Below are 17,090 nucleotides of genomic sequence, written 5' to 3' on the forward strand. Positions count from 1 at the left end.
CTAGGCGGGGGACACCCCTGTGTGGCAGGGCACTCTGTGCGCGCATCAGCACTGCGCATGGGCCAGCTCCACACGGGTCTGTGTGGTAGACGTCTACCATGTGGTAGACGCGCGCCCTAACCACTGGGCCAAGTCCGCTGCCTATTTTACCCTTTTTAAAAGAACAGCCATCCTTGTGGGTGTGAAGTGGCATTTCATTATGGTTTTGATTTGCATTTTCCTAATGGCTAATGATGTTGGGAATCTTTTCATATGCTTATTGGCCATTTATATATCTTCTTTAGAAAAATATCTACTAAAGACTTTCGTCTTTTTTAATTGGGTGGTTTGTCTTTTCGTTGAGTTATAGCAGTTTTTAATACATTCTGGATATTATTAATAAATCCTTATGTGCCATATGGATCACAACTATTTTCTCCCATTCTGTAGGTTGTCTTTTCACTTTCTTGATAATGTCCTTTAATATCCTTAAGTTTGATGAAGTCAAATTTATCCATTGTTTCTTTTATTGCTTGTGCTTTCGGTGTCTTATCTAAGAATCCATTACTGAATTCCAGGTCATGACTATTTGCTGCTGTGTATCTTCTAAGAATTTTGTAGTTTAGCTCTTATATTTAGGTCCTTAATCATTCTGAGTTAGTTTTTATATATCTTAGGTAGAGGTTTAACTTCATTCTTTTGCATCTGGATATTTTGTTTTCCCTACACCATTTGCATAAGGTACTATTCTTTCCCCATTGCATGAACTTAGCACCCTTATCAAAAATCAGCTGGCCATAGATATGTGATTATTTCTGGACTTTTAATTCTGTTCCCTTGGTCTATATATCTGTCTGTGTGAAAGTGCCACACTGTTTTAATTATTGTACTGTAATTGTACTGTACAGAATTGTACTGTAATTGCACTGTAGTACAATTTGAAATTGGGAAGTGTGAGTCCTCCAAATTTGTTCTTTTTCAAAATTGTTTGGCTATTCCAGGCCCCTTGCAGTTCCGTATGAATTTGAAGTTTGGGTTTTCCATTTTTGCAAAAAGGCTGCTGGAATTTTGATAGATTGCATTGAATTTGTAGTTTGCTTTGTGTAATATGGGCATTTTAGCTATGTTAAGTTTCCAACCCATGAACATGGGATAGTCTGCCATTTATTAGGTTTTCTTTAATTTCTTTTTGTTTTGTGTTTTGTTTTATTTCAGTGTATAAGTATTTTATATCCTTAGTTAAATTTATGGCTAGCTATTTTCTTCTTTTAGATGCTATTGTAAATAGACTCATTTTCTTAATTTCCTGTAAGAATTGTTCATTTTTAGTGTATAGAAATAACATTGATGTGTGTTTAGCTACTTCAAATTCTTGTTCTTTAAACTTTTTCTTCAAGGGAGATTATTCTACTTAGTATCACTAATTACTATTTTAGAAAATAATGGCCTTTATTATATACCTTAATAATTCTGGGAAACCTTTGATATGGGTTCTTGATGAGTACCTATTCTTAATTTTTGATGGAAAATCTTAGTTTGCATGATGCCAGTTGTCCCAGCCACAATCTGGTTGGCTTAAACAGGAGGAATTTGTTGTCTCAGAGTTTTAGAGGTTGGAAGTCCAAAATCAAGGTACCGGAAGGCCATCCATGCTCTCTCTGAAGTGTATAACGTTCTTCTGGTGGTGGCTTGCTGGCAGTCAGTTTGTGTCTCTGTCATGTGACTGTCCTCTTTCTTTGTCCTCCTAGGGCTTCTTCTGTGGCTTCTAATTCTGTGGCTAAATTTCCTTTGCTTATAAGAACTCTGGTTGTATTGGATTAAGGCCAACCCTGATTAAATTTGGCCTCATTAAATAGGATCTTTAAAGATCCTGTTCACAAATGAGTCCACACCTACAGGAATAAAGGTTAGGATTTGAACATGAGTTTGTGGGGTACATGAGTTAATCTAGCCCACCATCTAATCAGAAACCTTCCTGGCTCTTCATCTGATTTGGAGTTCCATATTACTAGTCTAAACCAGTAGTTCATTATGCTATTCATTTCTTATTGATCTTTTCCTGATTATTACTTATTAACTGAAATAATAAACTACTGAAAATACTCAGTGTACCCAATGAGTGCTTTCTTAACTTAAGAATTAACTGTTATTAGTTAGGGAACTTGTCCTGAGATTTCTAGCTTATATTCAAGTTGAGAAAAACTAAGCAATGGAGGTAGGATTTATAAGATTGTTTAATTGATAAAGTCTGATTAAATAATGCATTTTTAAATTTCTAGATGCATCTGAAGCTTTTCCTAAATGTGTTTTTGAGTCAGTTAAATGTTCTTTGTACCAATATTTTGATGTTTTTATAAACCCAATTAAATAGATTTCAAACCGAAGTCATTAGAAAAGTCAATCTTGTTGAAAAATGGTGAAAGGAAAAATCTTTTCTCTACCAGTATATCAAGTTATTATCCTCCTAAAGTTTTTGAGAATCTCAAAAAATTTAAATAAATAAAACTTCAGATTTTCTGAAATTTACCTGGGTTGAAATGTTACTTATAATTGAATGACTTTGGTTAAATTTGAGTCCATCAGGTCTGTTTCTTTTTTTCGATTCCTTTGAGATTCTTTAGCACAAAACAATAGCTTAAGTAAATATAATACCTTTCATTTATTACTTAAATTATGTTTAATAGTCACTATTTTGCTAAGAGGCATCATTTAATGTGTAAGATTTATTTTAATGTCTAAATAACTTGAATTAAAAAAAAATAGATAAAGCCCAAACCTCCGTAGAGATCGCATTACATTGTTTGGGCTCCCAGACGTCTGGCTTGAGTAACAGTGTGATTAGTACCATTCACTGAAATGGTACTAATCATTTCAGTGTGATTAGTACCATTCACTAGCTCTTGGGGGGGGAGGTATGATTTCAGTAATAATTATGTTGTCTTTTTATCTGCCTTTGAGACTTCCCGTTAGAGAAGTCACATGGACCGTGGGATACACAGATTTGGAGCTCAATGAAAAGGTCTTAGTTGGATATTTAAATTACTTACAAGGAAAGTGTAGAGTGACAGAAGAAGAGAGATCAAACTAGTAAAGCTTACATACTACCATTTAATGCCTAGGCCAAGAGGATGAGACTGCTATGAAAAATAAGAGTGTCTAATCTTAAAGGTTAGAGGAAAATGTGGCAGGGGAATAAATGTTACATGTAAGAGTAAATGGTCAATAAACTGGAATTCTGTTGAGATGTCAAGTTAAGACAAGTGAGAAATGTCTGTGTTGGATTAGTGAAATAGAGTTTGTTGGTTTCTTAGAAACATCTGCTTTGGTGGAGTAATAGGATGAAAGCCAAATGGGAGCAGATTGAGGAGTGAGGGGGGGAGAGAAAACGAAACAGTGGCTATAGATAACTCGAGAATTTTGTCTGTGAAGAGCAAGTAGTAACTGGAGCAGGATGTGTGGTAAAGGTAAAGATTCAACTTCCAGGTCTCACTCTCTTCTCCCCTTCCTTTTTTGTTCTATGAGAGCAACTTATGCATATATTAAGGCTTATGAGCTGATAGGAAGTAACCATTTGAAAAGAAATGAGACGCTTTCTTAGATAGTATAAGATTCTTGGGAGGGTAGGAAAGGTTAGTATAAGTAGAAGGTAATCTTTAGATAGGAGATAAATAGCTCCATGTTTCAAAGGGGAAAAGAGGCTAGAATGGATACAGAGGTAGTATGTTTGAAAGGCAAGATGAAGGAGTTTCTGCCTGTAGTTTTTCTGTAAGAAACTAGAGAGGGTAAAAAAAGTAGTTTTAGACATTAGAAAAGTGGGATGGTTTAAAATGATTGATAAGTCAGTAGGAGAGTAAGAAGTGAGTTGGCCAGAGAAATATAATATTTTCAGGTATTTAGGGCCAATTGAAGTTAATAATCATAACTCTACAGTAGTAGTGAGTTGCTTGGATGTAAGCTCGGAGAACATAGATAGTTGAGTCTATCTAGGGTTCACTTTGGTCAGAAGGGTGCTGCTAAGAGACAGGATATAACAAGAAAATTTAGAATACTGGCAAGAGTGTCTTTGAAATGATGTATTATGGAATCTAGATAAAGAAGGAGGAGAAGAAGAGAAGGGGATTAATTGTGAGAAGTTAGGATGCTTGAAGACTAGAGTTTTGGTTAGTTTCAGTTAGTTTGAAAAATGCTTTTAGTGGAACTGGTTGAAAGCAAACAGGTGGGATAGGAGATTGTGGCCAGAAAATGGGAAGCTTGAATCAGGTAATTTGGAGATTGTGCAGTTCCCAAGATGGCAAGTCCAAGATAAAGCCATGATAGATTAGAGAGGAAGAGAACATTTCTCCTCCCATTCTCTCAGTATCAAACCTTAGGGACATTTCCTGAGTAATGCTTCCTCTAAGAAAGTATATATGCTTTATTGTGGTGTATTACTCAGCCAAAGGGGTGCTGATACAGAATACCAGAAATTGGTTGGTTTTTATGAAGGGTATTTATTTGGGGTAGGAGCTTACAGATACAGGCCATAAAGCGTAAGTTACTTCCCTCACCAAAGTCTGTTTGGAGCGAGATGGCTGCCAATAGCTAGGGAGGTTCAGGCTTCCTGGGTTCCTACGTTCCTGGGGCTTGCTTTTCTCTGGGTTCAAGGTTCCTTTCTTCCTGGGGCTGGCTTCTCTTTCCTCTGCATGCTGACTTCCCTGGGCTCCAGTGTGAGTCTTCAGCATCAAATTCCAACTCTGTCCTTTGCCATACCTTTTCATGCCCTAATCATAACTCAGTCATGCCCAGGTACAGATCACATTACAAACATAATGCAGTATCTATTTTTGGAATTCATAAGCATATCAAACTGCTACATGTGGCAAAGATATATATATATAAATATAAAATTTCCCATTTTAACAATTTTAAATATATACTTCGGGACCATTAATTACATTCACAATGACTAGGCAACCATTGCCACCATCTATTTCCAAATTTTTTTCATTACTCATTAAGCAGTTATTCCCCATTCTCCTTTCCTTCTGGCCCCTGGTAACTTCTAATCTACTATCTCTCTGAATTAGCTTTTCTAGATATTTCATATAGATGGAATCATGCAATATTTGTTTTTTGTGTCTGGCTTCTTCAGTCAGCATATTTGCAAGATTTATTCAAGTTGTAGCATGTATCAGAACTTCATTCCTTTTTAGGACTGAATAATATCCCAGTGTATTTATACCACATTTTGTCTGTCTCTATAGCTGTTGATGGACACTTGGGTTGTTTCTACCTTTTGTCTATTGTGAAACCAATGAAAGAAATGCTGGTATAAACATTTGTATACAAGTATCTTTCTTAGTCCCTGTTTTCAGTTCTTTATACCTAGATATAGAATTGCTAGGTCATTTTATGGTTGTTTTATATTTAACTTTTTGAGGAATTGCTAAAACTAATGTATTATTAAGACTTTGGGACCTCTCACATTAATGAAATTATGCTTAGTTTTGTCTATCTGAGAATTTCTAAAACCTATGGAATTACTAAATATTTTTTAGTGTACCAACTGTTAATAACTATCAAAACTGTGCTTTTTTAAACCTGTTGAGCCACTATTTTGTATGTCATGTGCTGAAACTATTAAATTAATGGGAAGATTAAGTAAGATGGTGCCTTTCCTATCTGCGTATCTGCCTTCTATTCCAGGCGTACTTTCTCTCTGAGCTCAACTGTTGGTGATCAGGCATATGACTTGTCTCTCCCTTCTTCTCTGGGCCTTGTCTCTTTCAGCCTTTTGGGCCTCTTTCAGTGCCTCTCTGCTCCACTGATTCTAGCCTCTGACCTCCAGGACGTCTTTCTCAGCCTCTCAGGGTTTCTCTGTCTCTGCTGCTTTCAATCCTCCTTTTATTAAGGACTCCAGCAAGAGGACCAAGATGCATCTTAGGTCATGCCTCACCGAGGTGATCCATTCAAGCCCCCCAACTGAATTCAGTCCAATCAAAGGGTCCCACACCCACAGGAATGGATTAGCTTTAAGAACACCATCTTTTCTGGAATCCCCCAAAAGCTTCAAACTGTCTCAGTGACATCTGAAATTGCTAATTTGAAATCTTTAACTGCTAATGGATATTCCAGGAAAGCCTAACATATTAGTTCTATGTAAGTCACCCAGGTCATATTAGTTAAAGCAAATTGAGGTTTTATCTACTCATGTAACTGTATATATCCAGAAGTTCATACCATTGCAACAAGGACTTGTCTGTCTTCATTTCTTAGCTGTACCATGTACTGTGATGACTTCATTCTCAGACAGGCTGTACCAAACTCCCACAGAGTAGCATTTTTTCTCAGAAAGGCTGAGGATGGGAAAAACGCATAAAACCTAATTGACTTCTTGCTAAAACAAATCTCCTGGTAAGGAATTTTATTTGTTGATAAGTAAATGGATGTGTAATTTATAAGTACCATGTACCTTTCTTTATTTCCTGTTCTTTTTTTAAGTCTTAGGATTTTCATTTGGGTTCTACAGTTTGGGATTCCTTTCTAATAAATAACATCTTGATGGAGGCTTTGAAACTCCAAGCATTCCCAGTTAACTAGTTCCAGTAACAAAAGGAGCTCTGAAAAGATAAGAGGATTACTGATGCAAATGCAATGCAAGATTACTAAACAATAAAACTATTCAAGAAATTTTAGTTTTAGATAAAGTTAGAAACCTAAAATATTTACAAGCATAAATATGTACTTAGTAATCTTGACAGTGTCCTTGTAAGATTGTCTGCAACAATACAAAACCAATAAAATAACCTTCTACAAACCTCTTCCCCCCCCAAAGCAATCAACAAAAGAAAACAAAACAAAATAACAAAAGTCAAAATTTTTGACACATCTGGACCCTTGAAATTGTGTCCTGAGGAATATAGGTTTAACTCTAAAGACCCTTTATAGTCATTGATTCCCACAGACAATTGTAGTCAGAATTTCCACAGACAATTTTGATACATTTATAGGTTATTTGTCATACTGAAAACTCTTAAACTGTGTCTTTGTATTTTCTTTGTTTGTGAATAAAGGTAAATGCAATGATTACTGGTTGGTTACTTGTCTTACTAAAATGCATATGAATTCTGCATCCAGTTTGGATATGGAAAGTAACAAAACCTTCCTGCCTAACAACCAATATCAGGCAAACTACAAAATAAGCTTTTAAAAAACCTCAAAATATTTTGAAGCTGTTGATGAACTGAGTCATACTAAAGCTGTAGCAGAGCCAAGATCCAATTTATTAACCACAACCTCCACTCCAGTAGTTTGATAGTGAAGGGAGTCCCTGGGAAAAGTGACGGAAAGAAACAAGCCCTATGCCAGTTGTGGCTCAGAGAGAGGAAGGTTGAGCCCTTGCAGAGATTGGCAACCATCTTGCTTCAACATGGGCCGCTGACATTGCTGGGAAACCAACCTTGGGTTTGACTCTTTAGGGTCTTGCAACTGTAAGCTTCTACCCCAAGTAAATACCCTTAATAAAAGCCAACAGATTTCTGGTACTTTGTATCAGCACTTCTTTGGCTGATTAATACAGAGATAAATATTTAAGTAAGTCTAATATCTGTCCCTCTTACTTCTTTCCTCCGCCTATATTGTTAACCATTAAAAAAAAAAAAGGTTTTCCTTTCCATTGTTAAAAAAGTAGAAAATGCATGTTTTATTAGTCCTCTTGAGGCTCTGTGGGCCCAGCTTCTTCGTGATCTCAGCTGTAGGCAATGGCATAGGGCTTGTCTCTCAGGTCTTCTATGTCAGTCTTGCCTCTCTTCCCCAGGTCAGCTGTAAGCTATCAGGCAAATGGCTCATTTCTCCCTGGGGCCCCAGGATCAAAAATGACAGAACTCTCACTTCTGGTTTGTCTTCTTGAGTGAGTGTCCAAGGAGAGGTGGGTACTCAACCTGAGTCATGCCTTATTGGTATGGTCAAATCAAAGCCCTAATCTTAACAGGTAATTTAATCAAGAGCCCCTCAGCTGAATCCAGTGTTATCAAAGGATATCACATCCAGAAGACTGGATTAGTTTATAAACAATCTTTCTCTTTCTGAGAGTCACAAAAATAATCTCAAACTGTCATGTAAATGGTACCATACTATGTACCACTTTTCTCCACTTTAAATAAATTTAGGTATATTTAATATTATACATTAAATATAGTGGTCTATAGAGAAATTCCTTATTTCTTTAAGCCACACAATTCTGGATGTACCAGTCCCATATTGTTGAACATTGATTTGATTCTAATGTTTTTGCTTTTCCATAGGATGCTTTGATTGATGGCCTTCTGCATACATAATTTTGATTTTTATCAGTGCAAGATGTTGGGATAGATTCCCAAAAGTGGGATTACTGAATAAAAAGACAGGCAAATATGGTATTTCCACATTTCCATAGTCCTCTTCATATTGATGGCAACATTAGGCCTTTACACCTGCATTGAATGAGAGTATCTCTTTTTCTATAGGTCATCAACAGAGTATGCTATTAAGCTTTTGGATTTTTGCTAATCTGATAAGTAAGAAAATTGCATCTCAATATAATTTTTTTTTGCAGTTTGAATATTATGACTGAGGTTATGCATCTTTTCATATGTTTAAGAGCTATTTGCATATTTTTTCTGTGGACTGTTATTTTCATCCCTGTAGCCCTTAGTTCTACGGTGTTGTTGGCCTTTTCTGTCTTGATTTTTAGAGACTGTTAAATATTATCAATACTAATCTTTTGTCTGTGAGATAAATTATAAATATTTTCCCCAGCTTCCCATTTGCCTTTTTACTTTCCATCTGTTTTTTTTTTTGCCATGCAATTTAAAAAAATTCTATGTAGTCAAATTTATCAATATTTTTCCATATTGCGTCTGAATTTTAAATCATATTTTAAAAAAATTTTCCCTACTTTTTGGTTGCAAAGAAATTTACCCATATTTTTTCCTTCTAGTACTTGTACAATTTCTTTTTTTTTTTTCCATTTCTATCTTTTTTCCATCTGGAATTTATCTTGATACATGTTATGAAGAATGCGTCTAGTCATGTCTTTTTACTTATGACTCTCAAGTTATTACAAGTACAACTTTTCCGTATTGATTTGAGATTCTAACTTTATTTTATCCAAATGTTCATATGCAATTCATTCTTTTTCTGGATTTCCTATTCTCTTCCATTGTTCTGTTTGTTCATGTGCTAATACCTTTTCACTTTAAATACAAAAGCTTTATAGTATCTAGTCTAGCTAGCTTCCTGCTCCTCTTTCCCACATTGTCCTTTTTTTAGGATTTTCCTGGATATTCTTTTTTGTTTTGTTTTGTTTTTCTAAGAGAAACTTGTAATCAACTATCTAGCTCCAGGAAAAAATATCTATTTGTATGGTGTTTATTTTTAAATTGGAGTTGAGATCTTTCTGAGGTTGAATATTTCTTTACAAGTGCATGATATTCCCAAGTCTATTTTATTGGTTTTTTTCCCCTCATATAAGTTATGGACATTTCTAGCTAAATATATTTATTCTAAGTTATGTTTTCATATTTGCTGAATAACTGCCTCCCAGTTGAAAATTTCTATTCTCAGATTGACATTTATGCTCTCCAGTGACTCCCTATTGATAAGTTGGAGCTTTTTTTATTCTTGGGGTTATTATATGCCTTGTTGTCTTCTCTGTTTCCTTCCACACAGATGTGGATACTACATTAGTCTTGAGCTACCAGTGGTTTCTCTGTTCTTGATTGTATTTTGAGTTACGTAGGATTAACTTGCCAGCTAGGCTTTTTGTTTCCTCGTTATTTTAAATATACACACACACACACACACACACACATACATATTTTTGAAAATATATTTAGATTATATAAATGTTACGTAAAAATATAGGGATTCCCATATGTCCCAATCCCTACACCTCCCACATTTCCCCACATTAGCAACATCCTTCATTAGTAGGATACATTCGTTACAATTGATGAACACATTTTGGACATTGCCACTAAACATGGATTATAGTTTACATTGTAGTTTATACTCTCTTCCACACATTTTTGTAGGTTATGGCAAGTGGCAAGATATGTAATGGCTTGTATCTGTTGTTGTAATGTCATTCAGGACAATTCCGAAGTTCTGAAAACGCCCCCATATTTCCTAGGTTTGTTTTTTTGTCCTTAAATTTTTTGTTTTAATTTCCTCATTTGCTTTGTTTTTAAGGGGGTAGGGAAGGTTTATGGAGATTAAAAAATGCTGCTGCTCCTATTGTCATCTATCCAGAATCTTTCATATCTGTGCTCTCACTTACCCTAATAACCTACCTCTTCTAGTATGATTGTTTGTACCTTATAGAATTGTTGTGTTGGATAAACTAGAGGTATCTTTAGTGAGGCATGCAAGTACCTCTCTGAATATGTCCCATTGCTTGTTGCCTTTTCCTTCTATATAAGGTGCTAGGTCAGGGCTACTGTTTAGCCAGAATGCAGCCTTACAGCTAGATTGTATTCTGATTGGTTAAGTGTTATGCCATAATTGATGTTAACTATTTTGAAAAATCAATTTTTCTTCAGTCAGAAACAGGAGTTTTTGACATGGCCATTTTGACTCAAATATAGCAAATGGACAAGTTAATATGTGATTAGCAAATTTTATGTATAGAATCTATTTCTGAGCCTGAACCATCCTTAAACCCAAGTCATGTTATAGAGTGAGACTTGAAGATTGTTATACAAATGACTTTGTAATAAAATTGAAATTTTTAGACTGAGTTGGATTATGAGAGTCACCTATAGGATGTCAAATTGGACTGCTTCCACATTAAATGCTATGCCAAAAATGTCCTATACCTAATAACTCCAATTAATCTAAAGTTTCTACAGTCTGCTAAAAAAGCCTCTTTCTTGTACCTTTGCTCATGCTTCTTCCACTCTATATAATTGTCTCCCACTCCACTGAAGTTATGTTTTATGGATTTCAAACATTACTTCTGCTGTTTAGTCATTTTTGGAATTCCCCTTCTAATCCCTCCAATCCAGGTAGAACTGGACACTCTTTCTTCAGTCCTTCATTGTATCATACACACATTCTTATAGTACTGTAATGCTTAATTTCATTTATTTGCTATGTGTCCTTCTTCATCTATAAGAGTCTCTTTATTTTTATTTATTATTTTTTAAAGATTTATTTATTTATTTAATCCCCCTCTCCCCCGGTTATCTGTTCTCTGTGTCTACTTGCTGCGCCTTGTTTCTTTGTCCGCTTCTGTTGTCGCCAGCGGCACGGGAAGTGTGGGCGGCGCCATTCCTGGGCAGGCTGCATCCTCCTTCGCGCTGGGCGGCTCTCCCTACGGGGGCTCTCCCTACGGGGGCACTCCTTGTGCGTGGGGCTCCCCTACGTGGAGGACACCCCTGCATGGCACAGCACTCCTTGCGCGCATCAGCGCTGCGCATGGGCCAGCTCCACACGGGTCAAGGAGGCCCGGGGTTTGAACCGCGGACCTCCCATGTGGTAGACGGATGTCCTAACCACTGGGCCAAGTCTGCCTCCCTATAAGAGTCTCTTTAATGTAAGGACCATGCTTTATTTATATTTGTACCCTAATTTTTCACCTAGTAACAAGCATTTATTAAATATTACTGAATGAATGAGCTTGATAGCATTTCCTTTTTTACAGATTAGGAAACTACAGCACAGAGCATCTATATGAGTTAGCCCCAGACTCAAAGTTCATAAACAGCCAGGACTTGAAGTGAAGGCTTTCATTTTAAGCCTGGTGTTTGCTTTGTGTTTTCATACTTCATATCCTCTTTCTTTGGTTCTGTTGGCTACCTTGAGTTGGCAGATCTACAACAATATTTTAAGTGGGCTTTTGACATCTGATATTCTTACGAATGTTCGTATCCTCTCTCCTGAATTTCTTACCATGAACTAACTTGAACAGTGCTTATCAATTAACATTTATTGATTTCCCAGCTTCTGAATTTTTGTCTTATCCTCATTTTGACCTTTTGCCTTTTTAGTCTACCCAAATTCTGGCTCTTCTTTTGACTGCGATGCTTTGGCTCTCCTGCTTAAAATTCCTCTCATCTTCCAAACTTGATCCTTGGGACAGGCCCTCATGATGATGCCTTCAGGTTTTTCCTAGCCTCTAGAGTGGGACCTGCAAACCTTTCACATTAAAAATTTCTTTTGGATTTCTTGGGGAGAGCAGTATGATGTAATAGGGAGAACATTGGACTGAAATTTAGTAAACCTTATCTACTATTTGTTAGCTATGTTTTCCTAAAGAAGTTAATTTCTTTGAGCCTTAGCTTCCTCATTGGCAAAATGAGGGTAATAAAACCTATCCTGTGTGTGTTATTGGACTGCTTTAAGATCTGATAAATCAAAGTTAGTAAAGTAAAAATTATATTAGCTTATAATTATGAGCTTTCATTGTGGTAATGGAGGGAGGGAGGAGAAAAGGAAGGGAAAATGGAAGGCAGAAAGAGGAGAGAGTAGAGATATGGAAGCTACTGTGAGAAAGATATGCACAGCTTATGCAAGGAATGGCAGCAGAGTGTTTTTTAATCTGATCAAAATAATTTGTTAAATAATGAGCTTGGGATATTGTGAGGGTATTGCTGAAGTTGGTAGCATGCCTTGGTTACTACACATAGGGGCCCCTTATGAAATAGCACTTTCACTATTTTTATAGTGTGTTCTTTATCTTGTAATTTCTTTATTGGTTTATACAAAGAAGATAAATTTACTACCTTATTATTATGCCCCTTAATTGTTTTAAAAGCAGACTCTCAGTTAAGATGTGCTTTGATAATTTATTTTATAATATTAACTTTTCACAAAACTGAAATGCACAGTTGCTCATTGAGCAAAGTCTGTCATCTTTTAAACTGTGAAGTCAGTGAGGTTGCTCATCAGGAAACTGATTAGTACTACTAAACAGTTTGATAGTACGTGGTTGCACTACTGATAATTTATAAAAATTATCAGTAATTTTCTTATACTACTGATAATTTATAAAAAGAATATCTTTAGCCATATTGCTCAGTTGAAAAACACGCCATTCATATATGAATGGAACATGAATTGTATTGAGGTCTTGAACAGGTAGAGAGAACTGGTTATAGTCTCCTGCTTTGGTCTTATTTTCTTGGAGAATCATCTCATTTAGGATATAGAGTATATGTAAAGAGTAAAAAAAGCAAGAAGAATGATGTATAGCATTTTACAATATAAAACTTACTGAACTCTCTTCTAGCTCACTGTAGATTTCCTTGGCATTGTTATTTTAAAACAAGATCTTAATAAGCATTCAAATATTCCCTTTGCACATTTGGTTTCCAATTTCATTATTTCAGAATATGAAAATGCTTGACTTAGCAAGGAGGCTGTCTTTCTTTTAATAAATAATATGCAATCACCGAAGAAAAAAGAAAACATGACAGACTAGGTAGTGAATACTCCTAAAAATGATTTACTTTCAGCCAGAACCCAATTGCTAAAATAAATCATTTAGGGACTGTTTTAGTTTTTAAATTCTGTGCACTGATGAGGATAGAAACTTAGTATAGTATACTTCATTCTCCCCAGCAAATCAACATCTGCAAGAGATTAAGTTACTTTTATCTATAAATGTTTTCCTCTTATGACATACGGATGTTTACAGTATTTCATTTACATATGGAGTTGTCATCAGCATACAATTTTCAGAAGAGACAATCTTCTCTGGGGTTAGAATTTCATTGTAGTTATTCCTCTCAAAATCCTTCTGAATTTTGTATTTGCTTTGCATATCAGTTTGGCACACAGCTAGGGTTTTGAACATGAATATTGTTATTTTTTCTTGATTTTTATTGCCTCTTAATAGGAATAAGAATCTGCCAGTCTTTACAGGGCCAAAAAATCACTTTCATTTATCCTTCCAAGAATTTTATTAGATTGAGTTTATTTACAGAAGTCTGTGAGAAATAATATTTGGTTTTTACTTTAATGATCCATTATTAACAACAATGTGTTCCAGTGGCACTTTTCACTATTGTTCACCCATCTCATTGTGTCACGTTCTGATTGGCAGCTTGATTGGATGGGGCTCTTCTGTGGGATTTTATCAATGATTAGTGTAATGCAAATGATTGGGAAGTTGGATAATAATAGGCATAGAATTTTTGAGATGAAGATTTTATTTTAGTGCCTCCTTTCCCTCCCTTGCTTTGAGAATTGGTATGTGATTTTTGGTTAAAGTGGTTACTTTGTAACTTACTAATGCATCTAGATAGCCTATTGTCTAGAAGAGCTATCATTTTATTTGCCAATTACTCTAATCAGCAGAATCCGTTTTTCCTTCTTATTTTTTTGCCTGTGCTTTAGTGGGAAGGGGATGGAGGGGTTGTGAGAGCCTTTTTTATTGCAGTTTGCAACTTCTAGTGAAGAATATATGTATACACACACACACACATGCATGCGTGCACACATGCAAACACACTCATATAGAGGGGTGAGGGATAGGAGACTCTGCCTCATTCAATTTTGAAATAATGAAATGCTATTCTTAGATGTGAAGCTGATAATCTATCTAGATTTTAATGTATCTAGATTTTTTCCTGGCAAGATAGATTTACGGCTGTACTTAAAGCATTTTTCTGGGCATCTCATCAGACTGCAGGTATTATTTCCTTCCTATCATCTCTTCTCCTTTCTCTTCTTCATCATCCCCTGACTACTTCTACTGTATGGGATTGTCCTTTTGCCAGAACCAATCCATATGTCTCCTTTATTTGGAGAAGACTATTTTGTTATTACTTATGGCATTTAAAACAAGAGTATCATATACAGCCTTGGCAGGCCTCCAGGTAAAATTATGCACTGTATCCATGGAAATGAAAGGAATGTTTTAAAAAACAATTTTTTTAAAGTAGACATTTAAATCATTGAAATAAAATCAACCTGTCAGTAAATTCAGCACAGTCTGACATATTATTAGATAGACTATAATTTAAAACTGATGTATAGTGCTAAATAGACAGCACTTTTGGCAAATGAATTTCATGTTTTATTTGTGGAAATCTCAGCACCATGTGAACTGACGCTGGTTAAAATATTTTATAAGCTCTATTTGCGTTTTGATTATTCCCGTATGAAACTTAAGCTCTACTTATTATTTCTGATAATCCATTTTTTAGATCAGCCTATCTAAATAGTACCTTTAAACGAAAGGGTACTTTCGCTGATTCTATGCCTTTGAACACATATTATGTTTTATAACTGTAATTTGAGGTAATCACTTTTTGAAATCTTCTTTACCTCACATCTGCACCTATCCATTAGCCCTATTGATATGACAAATAGATTTTGAGGGGAATTTTTTTTTCTGTTTCTAGGGTTTGAGGAAAGTTATTTTACTATTTTAGTGAATATTATTATATCATATACAACTGAAATGCTTTCTGATACTTAAAACTCGCCCCTGCATTTTCTGTGTTACCTCCCGTATAGTTTTCAGTTTTGTTTTCATAGTATTCCTTCTTTGGGACCAGATCTCTCTAGTATTTGAAGAGTATTGACTCAGAGAAGAACCTAAATTCATAATATAGATGCCTATTGCCTTTTCTGTGAAGCTGTCATTACAAAACAGGTGTGGCGAGCGTTTTCATCTGATCTTCCTGACAGCTAGATCAACTGCAGGATTGCTTCTCCCAACAGCAATGCCCCCTCTACAGCCACACAGAATGGGGGGAAAGTTCTCCAAATGTATAAGAAAAAGGGTGTATTGGGCTGAGGAGTAAAAAATTATAGCAACAAAGCTACTCTCCATTTGTGTTTTACATCATCATGATATAGTTCTTTATAAATCTATTATGAAACAACTGCTATATATGCTTTGCTCACCACTATTCCATTCTCTATGTCCTGTTTCTCTATGTTTATCTTCCCAAACTTTCTTATTTCCAAAGAATTCTCAAGTACCAGAAATAGTTAAAAAAATAGAAAAGTACTTCAGTTGAGGATGGACATGCTTTAAAGAAAGATCATTATACTCTTTCAGTACTTCTTGTGATTTCTACAGAAAATTAGAACTGGAGCTATAGCTGGGATTTTAGACTGTAGAATGCATGCTCATATTCCTAAAGTGATCACTTGTTCTCCAGTAAAGATTTATTTTCTAATTAAATTTTTCTAAATGGTACATACTTTTAAAGAGTTAATTTTTATCAGTTGTTCTAATTAACTTGTAAGCATTCTCTGAGGAAGGTTTGTATTTTTTCTTCTGTTGTATAGATGATCAATCTGAAGTATAGTGATTTACATAGAGTTATAAGCAAGTCAGTAAAGTAAGTGATGATAAAGAAGAACCTGGGACTATTAATTTTGTTGGAAGTTTTTCCTAAGATTATTTGAAATTAATTAGTACTTATATGTTTATAGAATAATCAGAAATAATAGCAATGTTTATCAGGCAGCATGTGACCAAGAATGTTTACATTCGATATCTACAGAGACATACCCTAGATATTGGAATCAAAGGATGCTATTTGTGGCCTACTTGAGTTGTTATCCTTTGATAAGTAAAACTGAAAATCATTACTGATGGAAGACATATGGTAATATTGCATTTGACAATCGAGGCTCGTGTTCTTTTGTCTTTTGCTAATTAGCAGTTTATATTTTATTATATAAACTGCTAATTAGCAATATGTTATTATATGTCATTATTGGAAAGTGACCAGTCATTCCATTACAAATCTTTATACTTGCTTTGAAATTGTTCTATCTACCTCTTAGTTCTCATTTTTGTTCTACTTTTCCCCCTACCCCTTCCCCTATTCACTTGTGGTTGTAAAATGGTTCTAAAGATTTGAAAGTTTGAGTAAAAGTCTCCCTCAATTGTGGTATACAATATTTATAATTATACATTCTATAGCAAATAGCAATCTGAATTGACTGTTCTTTTTGGTAATTTTGCCACTACCTCCTTCTTAATTTTACTACCCACTCATCATCAACATTGTTGTCATCATCATCATCATCATATGAATCTTGGAGATACTTCCTAGAATTCACTTTGTAAAAATATGTTCCAAATAATTCTCTTACTGTATTTTCCCTATTATTTTTATCTCTCT

At 35.2% G+C, this 17,090-nt stretch overlaps 1 protein-coding gene across 6 annotated transcripts in view; it reads left to right on the forward strand.

Moving 5' to 3' along the window:
• Positions 1 to 17,090, forward strand: part of FER (FER tyrosine kinase) — a 574,904-nt gene that overhangs the window by 220,632 nt on the left and 337,182 nt on the right. The window lies entirely within an intron of this gene.

This window comes from Dasypus novemcinctus, chromosome 2 (genome assembly GCF_030445035.2).
Source record: "Dasypus novemcinctus isolate mDasNov1 chromosome 2, mDasNov1.1.hap2, whole genome shotgun sequence".
Classification (NCBI taxonomy): domain Eukaryota; kingdom Metazoa; phylum Chordata; class Mammalia; order Cingulata; family Dasypodidae; genus Dasypus; species Dasypus novemcinctus.